Below are 11,866 nucleotides of genomic sequence, written 5' to 3'. Positions count from 1 at the left end.
CTAGTGAAAGAAACCTGCTCGCACTAGCTTATGGAGAGGGGGTACTTTATGGTGCTCTGAACTGAAAAGACCAGGTAACCTCAGGCATGTGGAATCCAGGGTGCAATGATAATGTCACTTAGTTACATACTTGGCGAATGGACAGTGCTGGTAAAGTGCCCTCATCCTCGGTCTCTCGGCTCTTTCTCTGTGTTGGGCAAGATGGCAAATGTGGGCCTGGACTTACACTCTTTCAACCTAACACCCAGGCAAGGGCCGAAGACCCTCCTGCAATAGCAGCAAAGCCCCAGGGGAGGCTAACTGGTCTGGTGGGGCCCCCGCCCACACAACCCCTGAGGTCAGTGGGAAAGGACTATTCTGGCCACTTAAGACCATGCTGTGGGGGACAGGCTTCATGTGGATAAACCCCACAGGAACCACACGGCCAAGGTTTGGCCCTGGGAGGAGGAAGGAGACGTGGGGAAGTGGGCAGACAGGACACGTCTGCGAGTGGAACCGATTGCCCTGGGGCGGGTCAGGATGGGACAGGTCCCATGCAAAGATGCTAAGATCCCTACCCAGTGGGTAACCTTTGCTATCATTATAGGTGGGCATGAAAAACTGAGGTACGCTGCTGCACTCATTTCTAGGCTGAGGAAAGCTTTCTGTTAAATGTGCATGCAGGTGACACCACCAAGTCGAGGCGAAGGTGGTTTCTGATACTCCCAATTCACACACACAAAAAAACAGATGGAATGTCTGTCCCTTTAGAACCGCCCGTGTACTTTCTCTGAGTGTGTCTTACGGTGATCATCATGTTACAGGCTCTGGGGTCAGAGTGGCCTTGGTTTTCCTCTTGACTCTGCCACACACTAGCTGTGCACAGGCCGGTAATTCACCAGGAACTCAGACTCTCGCTTATATCGCCCGTACCTCCCTGGCAGTGCTGTTGTTGGGAGGATGAAATGAGACTACCTAGCACAGCCCTGGCCTGTTTGGCTCAGAGGATAGAGCGTCGGCCTGTGGACTCAAGAGTCCCGGGTTCGATTCCGGTCAAGGGCATGTACCTTGGTTGCGGGCACATCCCCAGTAGGGAGTGTGCAGGAGGCAGCTGATCGATGTTTAAAAAAAAGAGAGAGACTATCTAGCATAGTTCCTAGTGCTTAATAAATAGGGACTCTTGTGTTGACACTGCTAAGGCTATTTTCCTTTACTAGCGGTTTGGCCAATTTCCTCTAGCTAAGGATACAGGGCTGGTTTCTCTTTGGAAACCCCACTGAGTCCCCAACGAGCCCAGCGTGCAGCAGATGTTCCATAAATCCTTGTGGAATGATGAGTGAGGGAAGGAACGTAGCTTATTTTGTTTCCAGTCATTCCCATGAGGCTCTATTATGAAATGCTGCTCAGACTTTCAGCTCTACCAAAGGGCCAACTATTCTTTGAAGAAGAACATCATTTTTTAGGGCTTTGCCTCTAGTCTTCTGAAATATGGACCAACATCACCGCAGAGAAACTGGTCAGCGCCCTGGGATTCAGCACTGGATCGGTGCTGAAGTGCAGAATTTTTCACGGCTCATTCCACGACTTGGCCAAATACGTTGATCTGTTTTCCCAAACGGACCACAGGAACCTTGAAGGAGCTGCTCCGGCCCTCTCCAAAGACCCTCCCCTCGTATGGAAGACTGGCACGGCCTGGGACTGTCTGGGCTGCTTGGAAGAGTAACTTGGGAATAAAGGTTACGGGTTTTCTCAGGCCAGCTCTGCACTACCGTGACTCTCAGTGTGGCTGGAGGACGTTGCCATGGAAAACAGCTTTTTAAGAAGACAGGCCTATTCTGGGAAGTAGTGATCAAGAGCAAAGTGGTGCACATTTGTCCACATGCTGCTGAGGAACTCGGTTTCGAAAGTTCTATTTGTCCAAGAACCTGGTGCACTGGTGCCCATAAGGAAACCCAGTGTGTCCTCCCCCAAACACTGTCAGAACCCGCGGCCTCAGGAAGGGATTATGGGGTCGACAGGGCTCTCACCTCAAGCCCCAGCCTGGAAGCTTCCCGAAGACAGAGCAATGATGCGGGAAGCGCTGGCTCCTCTCCCCTGGGTGCTGAGAGTGAAACAGGCAAATGAAGGGGTAGCGTCAGGGCTAATTTCTGATCAGGACCAAAGTCACTTTGGACTTTTTGTGTGACGTTTGAAAGGTTCTACTCGGGACAAGGAAGCTCCTCCAGGCAGTCCCTCAGTCCAGGCGCTGAGCTAGATGGAAAAGCCCGCACACGTGGGGAAATGAAGCCAACGTGGCAGTATTCAACAGTGCCATTCAGGAGTGATGTCACCAGCCTGGGTCCATCCACAAAGACCAACAAGGAGGCGGCTATCCGTGAATAAACACAGCTCAGGGAGCTCTGGAGTCCACTGAAGCAACTTTTGCAACACAGCGTACATGGACCTGAGAATAACTGCACAACAGAGGAGGAGGACAGCTGCATCTCCCTGGCACCACCCCGCCCCCAAGAGGGCATTGCTCGGCAGGAAGAGTGAGCTCCCGGCCTGAAAGAGTCCCCCTCACTCCGCAGGAAGAGTGGGGTAAGCGACCAGCGCCCGAGCCTTTCAGGGCACCGCGTGAAGGTCCCGCCTCCCTCTCACCCACTCCGACTGACGGGCACGGCTGAGCCGCACAGAGAGGGCCAGGAACAAGGAAGAAAAGCAGGGAGTGGCCATGGTGCCCAGGGATCTGTTCTGCAGGCAAACCTGGCAGATTTCACCACCAAAGAAAGGGATGGCACCGCTGCCCTGGGCCTCCTGTAGATTTCATCAGCTTTTGCCCCACAGGTATTCACATCTGCTGATGCCGCCCCCAGAATCCCTCTCCACTCCACCCTATGAAAGAAATCCAAAAACTAACTGAGCAACTCCACATTGGGCGAACGAGGAAAAAGGCCCACACTGCAATGGGGAGGAGAGGCGGACACAATCCTGCCATCACCCCCACCCCTTGTGCGGTGACTCCCCATCAGGAGGAAACTTGCAATGCTGAGATTTCCCTGAGGAGTGGAGGGCTTGAAGTTGGCACCCTGACTTTTCAGAGCTGCAGCTGAAGGCTAATGGGGCTTGCATCCATGAGACCCAGAAGGCGATAGCAAACTGAGCACGAGTTCTGAAAGGGCTCGGGCAGGGCACCCCAAAAGTCCCAAGCGCTAATCACACAGCTCCCCCCACTCTGCTGCTGGCCCCGTGGGGGTGTTCCTGAGTGCATCCCTGAGAGTGAGCTCTGGTAGAGAGAGTGTGCTCAGGAATTAGGCCATGGTCAGTGGACAAGGAGAAACCACAAGCTTGAGCTATAGCACCACCTTCTGGAATACAAAAGACAGGTTTGAATTGTAAGAACCAAAGAAAGTATAAAAGCTTAGTTAAAATTATCACTGTTTGCTGATGATATGATCTTATTTATTGAAAATCCCAAAGACTCAGCAAAAAAGCTACTGGATCTAATCAATACATTCAGTAACATTGCAGGATGTAAAATCAATACAGAAAAGTAAGTTGCTTCTCTGTACACTAACAAGAAAACATCTAAAAATTAAAAAAAAAATACACTGTCCATTCACATTAGCATCAAAACCAATAAAATACTTGAGAATAAATTTATCCAAGGTTGTAAAAGATCTGTACAATGAAAACGACAAGATTTTGTGAAAGAAGTCAAAGAAGATACAACAAATGAAAATATATCCCATGTTCACGAATTGTAAGAGTTAATATTGTTAAAATGTCCATGATACGCAAAACTATGTATAGATTTAACACAATTCCTATCAAAATTCCAATGGCATTTTTCACAGAAATAGAAAAAAATCCTAAAATTTGGATGGAACCACAAAAGACCCCAAATAGGCAAAGCAATCCTGAGAAAGAAGAACCAAATTGGAGGCATCAAACTGTACTACAAGACTATCATAATTTTACAAGTATGGTACAGCCTGGCCGGCGTGGCTCAGTGGTTGAGCATTGACCTATGAACCAGGAGGTTGAGTTCGATTCCCAGTGAGGGCACATTCCCGGGTTTCGGGTTCAATCCCCGGTGTGGGGCATGCAGGAGGCAGCAGATCAATGATTCTCTCTCATCATTGATGTTTCTATCTCTCTCTCCCTCACTCTCTTTTCCTCTCTGATATCAATAAAAATATTTTTAAAAGTATGGTATAGCATAAAAATAGACACAGAGACCAATGGAACAGAACAAAAAGCCCAGAATTAACCCCTGCATATATGGTAAGCTAATATTTAATAAAGGAGCCAGGAGCATCCACTGCAAGGACTGTCTCTTCAACAAATGGTGCTGGGAAGAAACTGGAAACATGAATTGAACCACTCAAAAAGTTAACTCAAGTGAGATGTGTGAAGGGGTCAAAAGATAAAAGGGGAAGAAACATACATAAGTCATCTATAGGCTGCTTATTTTGTTTCCCACAGCTTAATTCCAAGGCTATATTTTTCTCCCCACCACCTTCCCTTACTCCTTCCCTTACCATAATAACAGGTAGAAACTGCCTGGGGACATAGTGGATAAAGAAGGGAGGGAGGGGTAATAATAGTCTGTCCTAAAGGAAGCTGCAAAAGAGATACACTGTGGCCCTCCTACAAAGGCGTGTCTGTGGTTCCCTGTCTTTGGACACGTAAGAATTGGAGGCAAAGAAATGTGGACTTGGAGAAGTCTGGAGCCAGCTTGCTCCCTGCAGGCTCAAGATCAACCATCCCACATAGAAAAAAAGAAAGAAAAAAAAGAAAAGAAAAAAAAAGAGATACACTGTGGACAAAAGAAGACAAGAGTAAAGACAGGTGCACATTCTGTTCTGCTTCTATGTCCTTTCCTTGCCCCTAAGATGATCCTAACCCCAAGCAGAAAACAGACAATTGGACTCTGCAACGTTAGTTTGCTGGTGCAGTTCTTGAGATTAGGTAAAGATTCCATGGAAAGCAATAAAACTCCAGCATTCTGCTTTTTCCCCACGTTAAACATTTGGCAATAGAGCTTTTATTATTCCTCAAAGGGAAGGGGAGGTGGGAGGGAGGGGACAGATGAAAGAACTTGTATGCATGTATGCATAACCATGGACACAGAGAATAGGGTGGTGGAGGTGTGGGGGGGCAGTGAGGGTGGGCTAGAAGAAGTCAATGGGGGGGAAGGGGACATAAATATTATTCTAATTAGAGAGAGTTGTGTTTGTAGAGGAACTGACTCCTTTCATCTGCACCCAGCATCCCATTTTTGACCCTTGTCTTGACACAGAACTGCCTCTGTCATGTGTATGCTAGTTAGCCAGTATGAGGTTTGTTAAGATATGGGGGGAAATTAACTCAAATAGATAAGAGAATTAAACAAGAGACCTGAAACTGTAAACCTCCTAGAAGAAAACACGGCAGGAGATCCTCGACCTTGATGACATCGATTGTGGCAAAGATTTTCTAGATATGACACAAAAGCACAAACAGCCAAAGAAAAACCAACAGCAACAAACACGTGGGAATATATCAAACTTAAAAGCTTCTGCACAGCAAAAGAAACAATAAAATGAAAAGCCAACCGAAAAAACTGGAGACCATTTTTTGCAAACCATGTATTGGATAAGGAGTTAATATCTAAAATATAAAAAACTTACACAACTAAATAGCAAAATAAATAAATAAATAAATCTGATTAAAAATGGGCAGAGGAAATTGACATTTTCCCAAAGAAGACATAGAAAAGGCCAACAGGTACATAAAAAACATCACTAATCATTAGGGAAATACAAACCAAAACCACGATGATATACCACCTCACACCTGTTAGAATGGCTATTACCAAAAAGACAAAAAATAAGTGTTCTATAAGGATGTGGAGAAAAGGGAACCCTTGTGCACTATTGGTGGAAATGTCCATTGGTGCAGCTACTGTGGAAAACAGTGTTGAAGTCCCTAAAAAATAAAAATAGAACTACCATATGATCCCGTAATTCCCCTGGATTATATACACCCACTGCAGCTGCAGTGTGCCTGCAGGTGGCCCTGGCCTTTGCTGCCTGCCCTGGGTGTATATCCAAAGGAAATGAGTACAGGATATTGAAGAGATACCTATACTCTCATGTCTATTGCAGCATTATTGCCAATAGCCAAAATATGGAAATTACCTAAATGTCCATCAGTGGATAAATGGGTAAAGATGTGATATACGTACACATGAATATATTTCAGCCATTAGAAAGAAGAAAATCCTGCCATTTGTGATAATATAGATGGATCTTGAAGGCATTATACTAAATGAAATGACATACATTGAAAGATAAATACTGTATGATGTGGAATCAAAAGAAACAAAATTTTTTAAAAAGAGAGAGAGTGAGAGAGAGAGAGAGAGAGCAAATTGGTAGCTACCCAGGACTGGGGGTGTGGGAAATGGGGAGATGTTAGTCAAAAGGTAAGTAAGGTCTGGGAATCTAATCTAGAGCGTGATGATTATAGTTAGTAATTCTATATTGTATACTTGACAGTTGCTAAGAGAGTAGTCTTAAATGTTCTTACCGCAAAAAAAAAAAAAAAAGAAATGGTGATTACATGACACTATGGTGGTAAATGTTTTACTATACATAAATGTATCAAATTAACACATTGTACACCTTAAACTTATACAATATTATGTCAATTATATATCAATAAAGCTGTAACCCCTACTCTCCCAATCCCCAAAAAGAACCAAAGTACAATTCAAATCCTGTTTTGTTCAATGGAGGGATGGGAGGAGAAAGAAAGATTCTACTAGAAAGATTGGAAATTCCTTAGGTCTGAACTGCAGGAAATGAATTGTGTTTGAATATGGCAACTTATATTTGCTCACTGCTGGGAAGGAAGACACATAAGTAATAGGGCTTGTGCATGCTGGGGGAAAAATAGGGTCCAAAGCTTCAGACTCAGCTGAAGAATGGAAAGCAAAGAGGGGCATGAAGTAGGGCTATGACTCCAAGTGCAATGGAAAGGCTGCATCCATCTGGCTGGCTTTACTATGGAAATTTGGACTGAAGTGAAAGGCAATACAAGCAGATGTATGAGCCTGCTGAGGCTACGGACAATCATGTGACCAGTCTGCCAGTTGGGGCGATCTGTATACAAGGCAGTCATGAAAGCTGGGCAGGAAATATTTCCCCCAATACGAGAAGCTAAGGCTTAGGACAGACTCTGGTCAAAGTCTCAAATGAAAAAGCAAAGGGAATGGGTTCCTCTTTCTTCTGCCCTCTTTCTATCAGAGAAAGGCATTGGGTTCACATTCATGGGTTCAATTACTCAGCTGTTGATGTGAATGAAAAATTCTGTGTGAAATAATAATAGTGAAATGAACTTATTTATAAGGGTGATTTGGGATACGTCCCATCAGTGAAGCATCAAGAACCTCTGTTTTAGCATGACCAGAAGATGACATGTTCTGCTTTAACTGGGCCAGTTTTTAGATGACCCAGACTTCCATGTGGGCGATTCCAGCACGTTATGGTGTTCAGAGGAGCAGCGAGAGGCTAACCGTGGGAAGAGGGCAACTGCTGCTTCTTTCCGAGAGGAAGAACAGAATGTGAACATCTTGAAGGTGAACATCTCCCCCTTGAAAAACTGTTTTGCAGAGATCGAGACCTTTCTGTGGCAGCCTACTGCAGAGGTGATTACGATGGTTTAAATCAATGGTGCTCTTGGTGGATAATTTTATATCTCCAAAATTATGCTTGGCGAGTTTTAAATGGCCACAGTTTTTCAACATATCAGTAAGTAGAAAATGAACAAATCAAATTCCAATTCATTTTATGGATCTAATATTGCAATGATGCTTTTAGTCACATAAAAATATATTCACTTGGAATATAAGTATATAGGAAAATGGGCAAATGCAGCTGTACTATCAGTAATTAATGTTTTATGTTTCCTTTATTGATACTTATTTTCTGCATCAAAGGATGTTCAGTAGGTATTCTTTCCTGTGAATGGTATCTATGAGTAGAGCAAGTTTTTATAATTTTTGGAGGGCTCTTGTTTTGTTTCCCATTTACAAGGCTACAGTCGAGTTGAGAATTCCTTCCTCCAGTTAAGGGCCATTTGCCATAAGGGCAATCAATGCTTCACACCCAAGAAGGGGCATTTGTTTGGAGTAACCACTGTCATGGGCCTTGGGGAACTATTTAAGATGAAAAAAATATTCATGACTCTCTCCTTTTCCTCAAGGCCAAGAGCTGGTGTCTTTAGGTTTCCTACCAACAACACAGGCAGGCAACTGGACCTTCCCTCTCTCGGTCAGAAGAGTTGAAGCAGGCCGCAGATTTTTCTCTCTCACCTGGTTCATGATTTTACAGAGCAGCTTGAAGGACTTCCCTTACTTGGCTGGATTCTCAGAGTGGTTCTGGTTGTGGGCTGACCTGGTGAGAACATTGGTCAGAAGGACCTGAAGTACCAGTTAGCAGAATTATAGAGTATTTCCTGAGAGTGGCAGAAAGCAGAGTGCCAAACCAGGGCCCAGGGGTGAAGCCAGGTCTTGGAGCTGGAGAAATAGTCTAAGTTGCAAAAGGTGAAATAATACTTTAACCAAGAATCGGAGTCAGAAGCTGGGAGACAGGGAATAAGTTGGGTGGTTGAGTGGGAGGTGGGTTGGGGTATGTGGTTCTGGACAGAGGTCATGAATAAGGAGAAGTTCTGGATGATGACAGAGACATCTTGAAGAAGGGTATTCCTGACCTGTTCAAAGAAAAGGCTAGTTGCAATGAGAAGAAAACTACTTTCTAAGGAGAAGGATTAGAAACACCTGCACAGGTTCAACAGTGGACCATCCATCAAGTGGATGATGGGATCATTGTTTCTGAGTCTGCTGCCACCAGACATCTGGAGATTAAGTACAGCAGGTCCTCAAGTAATGCTTTGTTCAACGTTGTTTTGTTATCACTTTGGTGAGATGACATAAGAACTTAACTCTTGTTTATGTCAATTAGCCTATAGTGAAACTGGTTTCTTTATACATCATTTCACTGAAAGTGTGGAAACTATAGATGATGCTAAATGAGAACTTACTGTACAAGAGAGCCAATGTGATGGCAAAACCAAGGTCTGGATAGACACCAGGAAGTGATCCTAAGTATTTCCGGTCCGGTGAGGGAGATGTGAAAAACTCCAAACAGGGATTTCACTCTCTGACTTAGGCTTGAGGCTTTTCTAGACAAAATTTCACCAGATTGGATTTAGTGTGCGATATGTGACTGAGTGGTTTCATCTTCCAGTGAGGCAGACAGCTGTCTCTCTGGGTCTTGCTAACATCACTGCCTTGGCTGCCCACTGCAGCAGAACTTCCTTTGGCCCATAAGGACTGAGTGCACACTCCTATAGGAAAAAAGAGCAGGCTTTTCAGCAGTAATGCTTCTCTCTTCTCAACCCCTCCTCATCTCTTGCATTTCTTTCTATTCTAGCACAAATAACTTTAGCTCTAAACTATTTCTGAATTTTTAAGCAAGCAATTTATCATAGAGTTTTAGAGCTGGAAGGAGCATAGAAACCATCTTGTGTAAAGGCATTATTTTGTGGATTAAAAATTGAGGTCAGAACTGTTGGACATTGAAATTGGGACTCAAACATTTTTTGTTATTATATGTTTATTTCTAGTCTGCAGAGGCAAGATTTTTTAAAGGAAAGAAATGGGGGGAAAATAGATACAGAGGCAAAGAAGCATTGAACAGACTGCCAAACTACATCGGGAAGGCAGGGGAGGTTGGGGGGCGGGGGCTGTAAGAGATCAACCGAAGGACTTGTATGCATGCATATAAGCATAACCAATGGGTACAAGACACTGGGGGGAGGGGGCGGGCAGGTGAGGGCATATACTGGGGGGTAGGGGAGGCCGGGAGGAGGCCAATAGGGGGAAAAAAGGAGACATATGTACCACTATTTGTAATACTTCAAACAATAAAAAAAGAAAAGAAAAATTGAGGTCTGTGATGCTTACCCACGGTGATAGATGGGGGAGCTGCACTTAGAGCCCAGGTGTCCTGACCTCATTACATCCCACGGAAGATATGGGAAATAATGAACTTTTTCAAAGGTAAATTATGGGGATGCCATCAGAGCATAGAGAGGGTGATTATTTTACTGCCTTGAGCTTGGATTACTGATCTAGTTATGGGAATCTTTTTTCACGGTTAGTTAAAAAACAACAGACACGACATTAACAAAAGCTAAAAAGCAACTCTTTTTTTTTTTAATATATCATATTGATTTTTTTTTTTTTTTACAGAGAGGAAGGGAGAGGGATAGAGAATTAGAAACATTGATCAGCTGCCTCCTGCACACCTCCTACTGGGGATGTGCCCACAACCAAGGTACATGCCCTTGACGGGAATCGAACCTGGGACCTTTCAGTCCTCAGGCCGATGCTCTATCCACTAAGCCAAACCAGTTAGAGCTAAAAAGCAATTCTTATTTGTCCTTGAAACTGGTCAGTCCATGGACTAGTTAAAATAAGTATAATAAAAAGATTTATTTTTAGGCCAAAGATCACTAAATTGGTTTAGCAGTTTCACTAACAAAAAATAAAAAAGTTAGTAACAGAAACAACTGTTTCCTCATTCCTTTACTATTTCTTTCCCGGATCCTTCAGGTTTGAGAAGACATCGCCTTGAACAATTGGATGAAACTGCAGACCCCAGCTCTGAGATTGCTAGCACTGATGTCCAGTCCCATTTCTGGTTGTCTCTTTTCCCTTTGCCTTTGTGCTGTCTTTGTGTAATGGAATGGGGAGAGGTAAGCAGACGAATCCCTTGCCATTGTGCTGGGAATGGGAGAGCAGGGAGTGTCAGGTAGCCACCTGTCACTGGAAAATGTTTTGAGGCTATTAACCAAGGATCTTTTCTTTTTTGGAAATTTCCCCTTTGCTTCTCCTACTCGTGGAGGTAGAGAGCAGTTGATGCTGGTTCCCTTATGAGTGGATGGGGCAGTATAGAAAGAAGAAACACATGCAATTCTGCCCAGATTTGGTTTCCAAAAGCCTTATATGACCCAGCAATCCCTATTCTGTGTTTCTACCCAAAATATTTGAAAATGTTTATTCATAAAGGTATATATATATTCCCACATTCATTGTGGCATTATTTATAATAGCCAAGACATGAACACAACCTAAGTGTCTTTTGATGGATGATTAGATAGAGAAGATGTGGTACATATATACTCAGCCATAAAATAATGAAATATTGCCATTTTCAACAACATGGGTGGATCTTGAGATTAATATGCTAAGTGAATTAAGTCACATGGATAAGAATTGTATAATTTCATTCATATGTGGGATATAAAACAAAAAGCAACAAATGAGCTAACAAAACTCATAGACACAGACAACAGAATGGTGGTTACCACAAGAGGGTGAAGGGGACCAAATATGTGGTGAAAGGAGACTGGACTTCAAGTGGTGAACACAGAGTAGACGGATGTCTATTATAAAGTTGAATACCTGAAATTTATGTAATGTTATTAACCAATGTTACTCCAATAAATTTAATTTTTTTAAATGTCTTAGCCCAGTGGTCGGCAAACTCATTAGTCAACAGAACCAAATATCAACAGTACAACGACTAAAATTTCTTTTGAGAGCCACATTTTTTAAACTTAAACTACTTCTAACGCCACTTCTTCAAAATAGACTCACCCATGCCGTGGTATTTTGTGGAAAAGCCACACTCAAGGGGCCAAAGAGCCGCACATGGCTCGCAAGCCGCAGTTTGCCGACCACGGTCTTGGCCCATCTTTTGGTAGCTTTCTGAGGGAGTATGGGAAGTAAATTGAGATTTTGTGTGTTTTTTCAACTATTAAAAAATTTCAATGTATACCACATATAATTTTA

General features: G+C 43.6%; 1 non-coding gene across 1 annotated transcript; it reads left to right on the top strand.

Annotated features, from left to right (window-relative positions):
• The first annotated feature begins 4,606 nt into the window (after nucleotides 1-4,606).
• Nucleotides 4,607-4,737, top strand: LOC129149212 (small nucleolar RNA SNORA38). The gene has a single exon (XR_008556206.1). It is a non-coding gene; the product is annotated as a small nucleolar RNA SNORA38 (small nucleolar RNA).
• Nucleotides 4,738-11,866: the final 7,129 nt, after the last annotated feature.

The sequence above is a fragment of the Eptesicus fuscus genome, chromosome 5 (genome assembly GCF_027574615.1).
Source record: "Eptesicus fuscus isolate TK198812 chromosome 5, DD_ASM_mEF_20220401, whole genome shotgun sequence".
Taxonomy (NCBI): Eukaryota; Metazoa; Chordata; class Mammalia; order Chiroptera; family Vespertilionidae; genus Eptesicus; species Eptesicus fuscus.
Note: the sequence above shows the minus strand (reverse complement) of the source record. Positions and strands in the feature narration are given on the sequence as shown.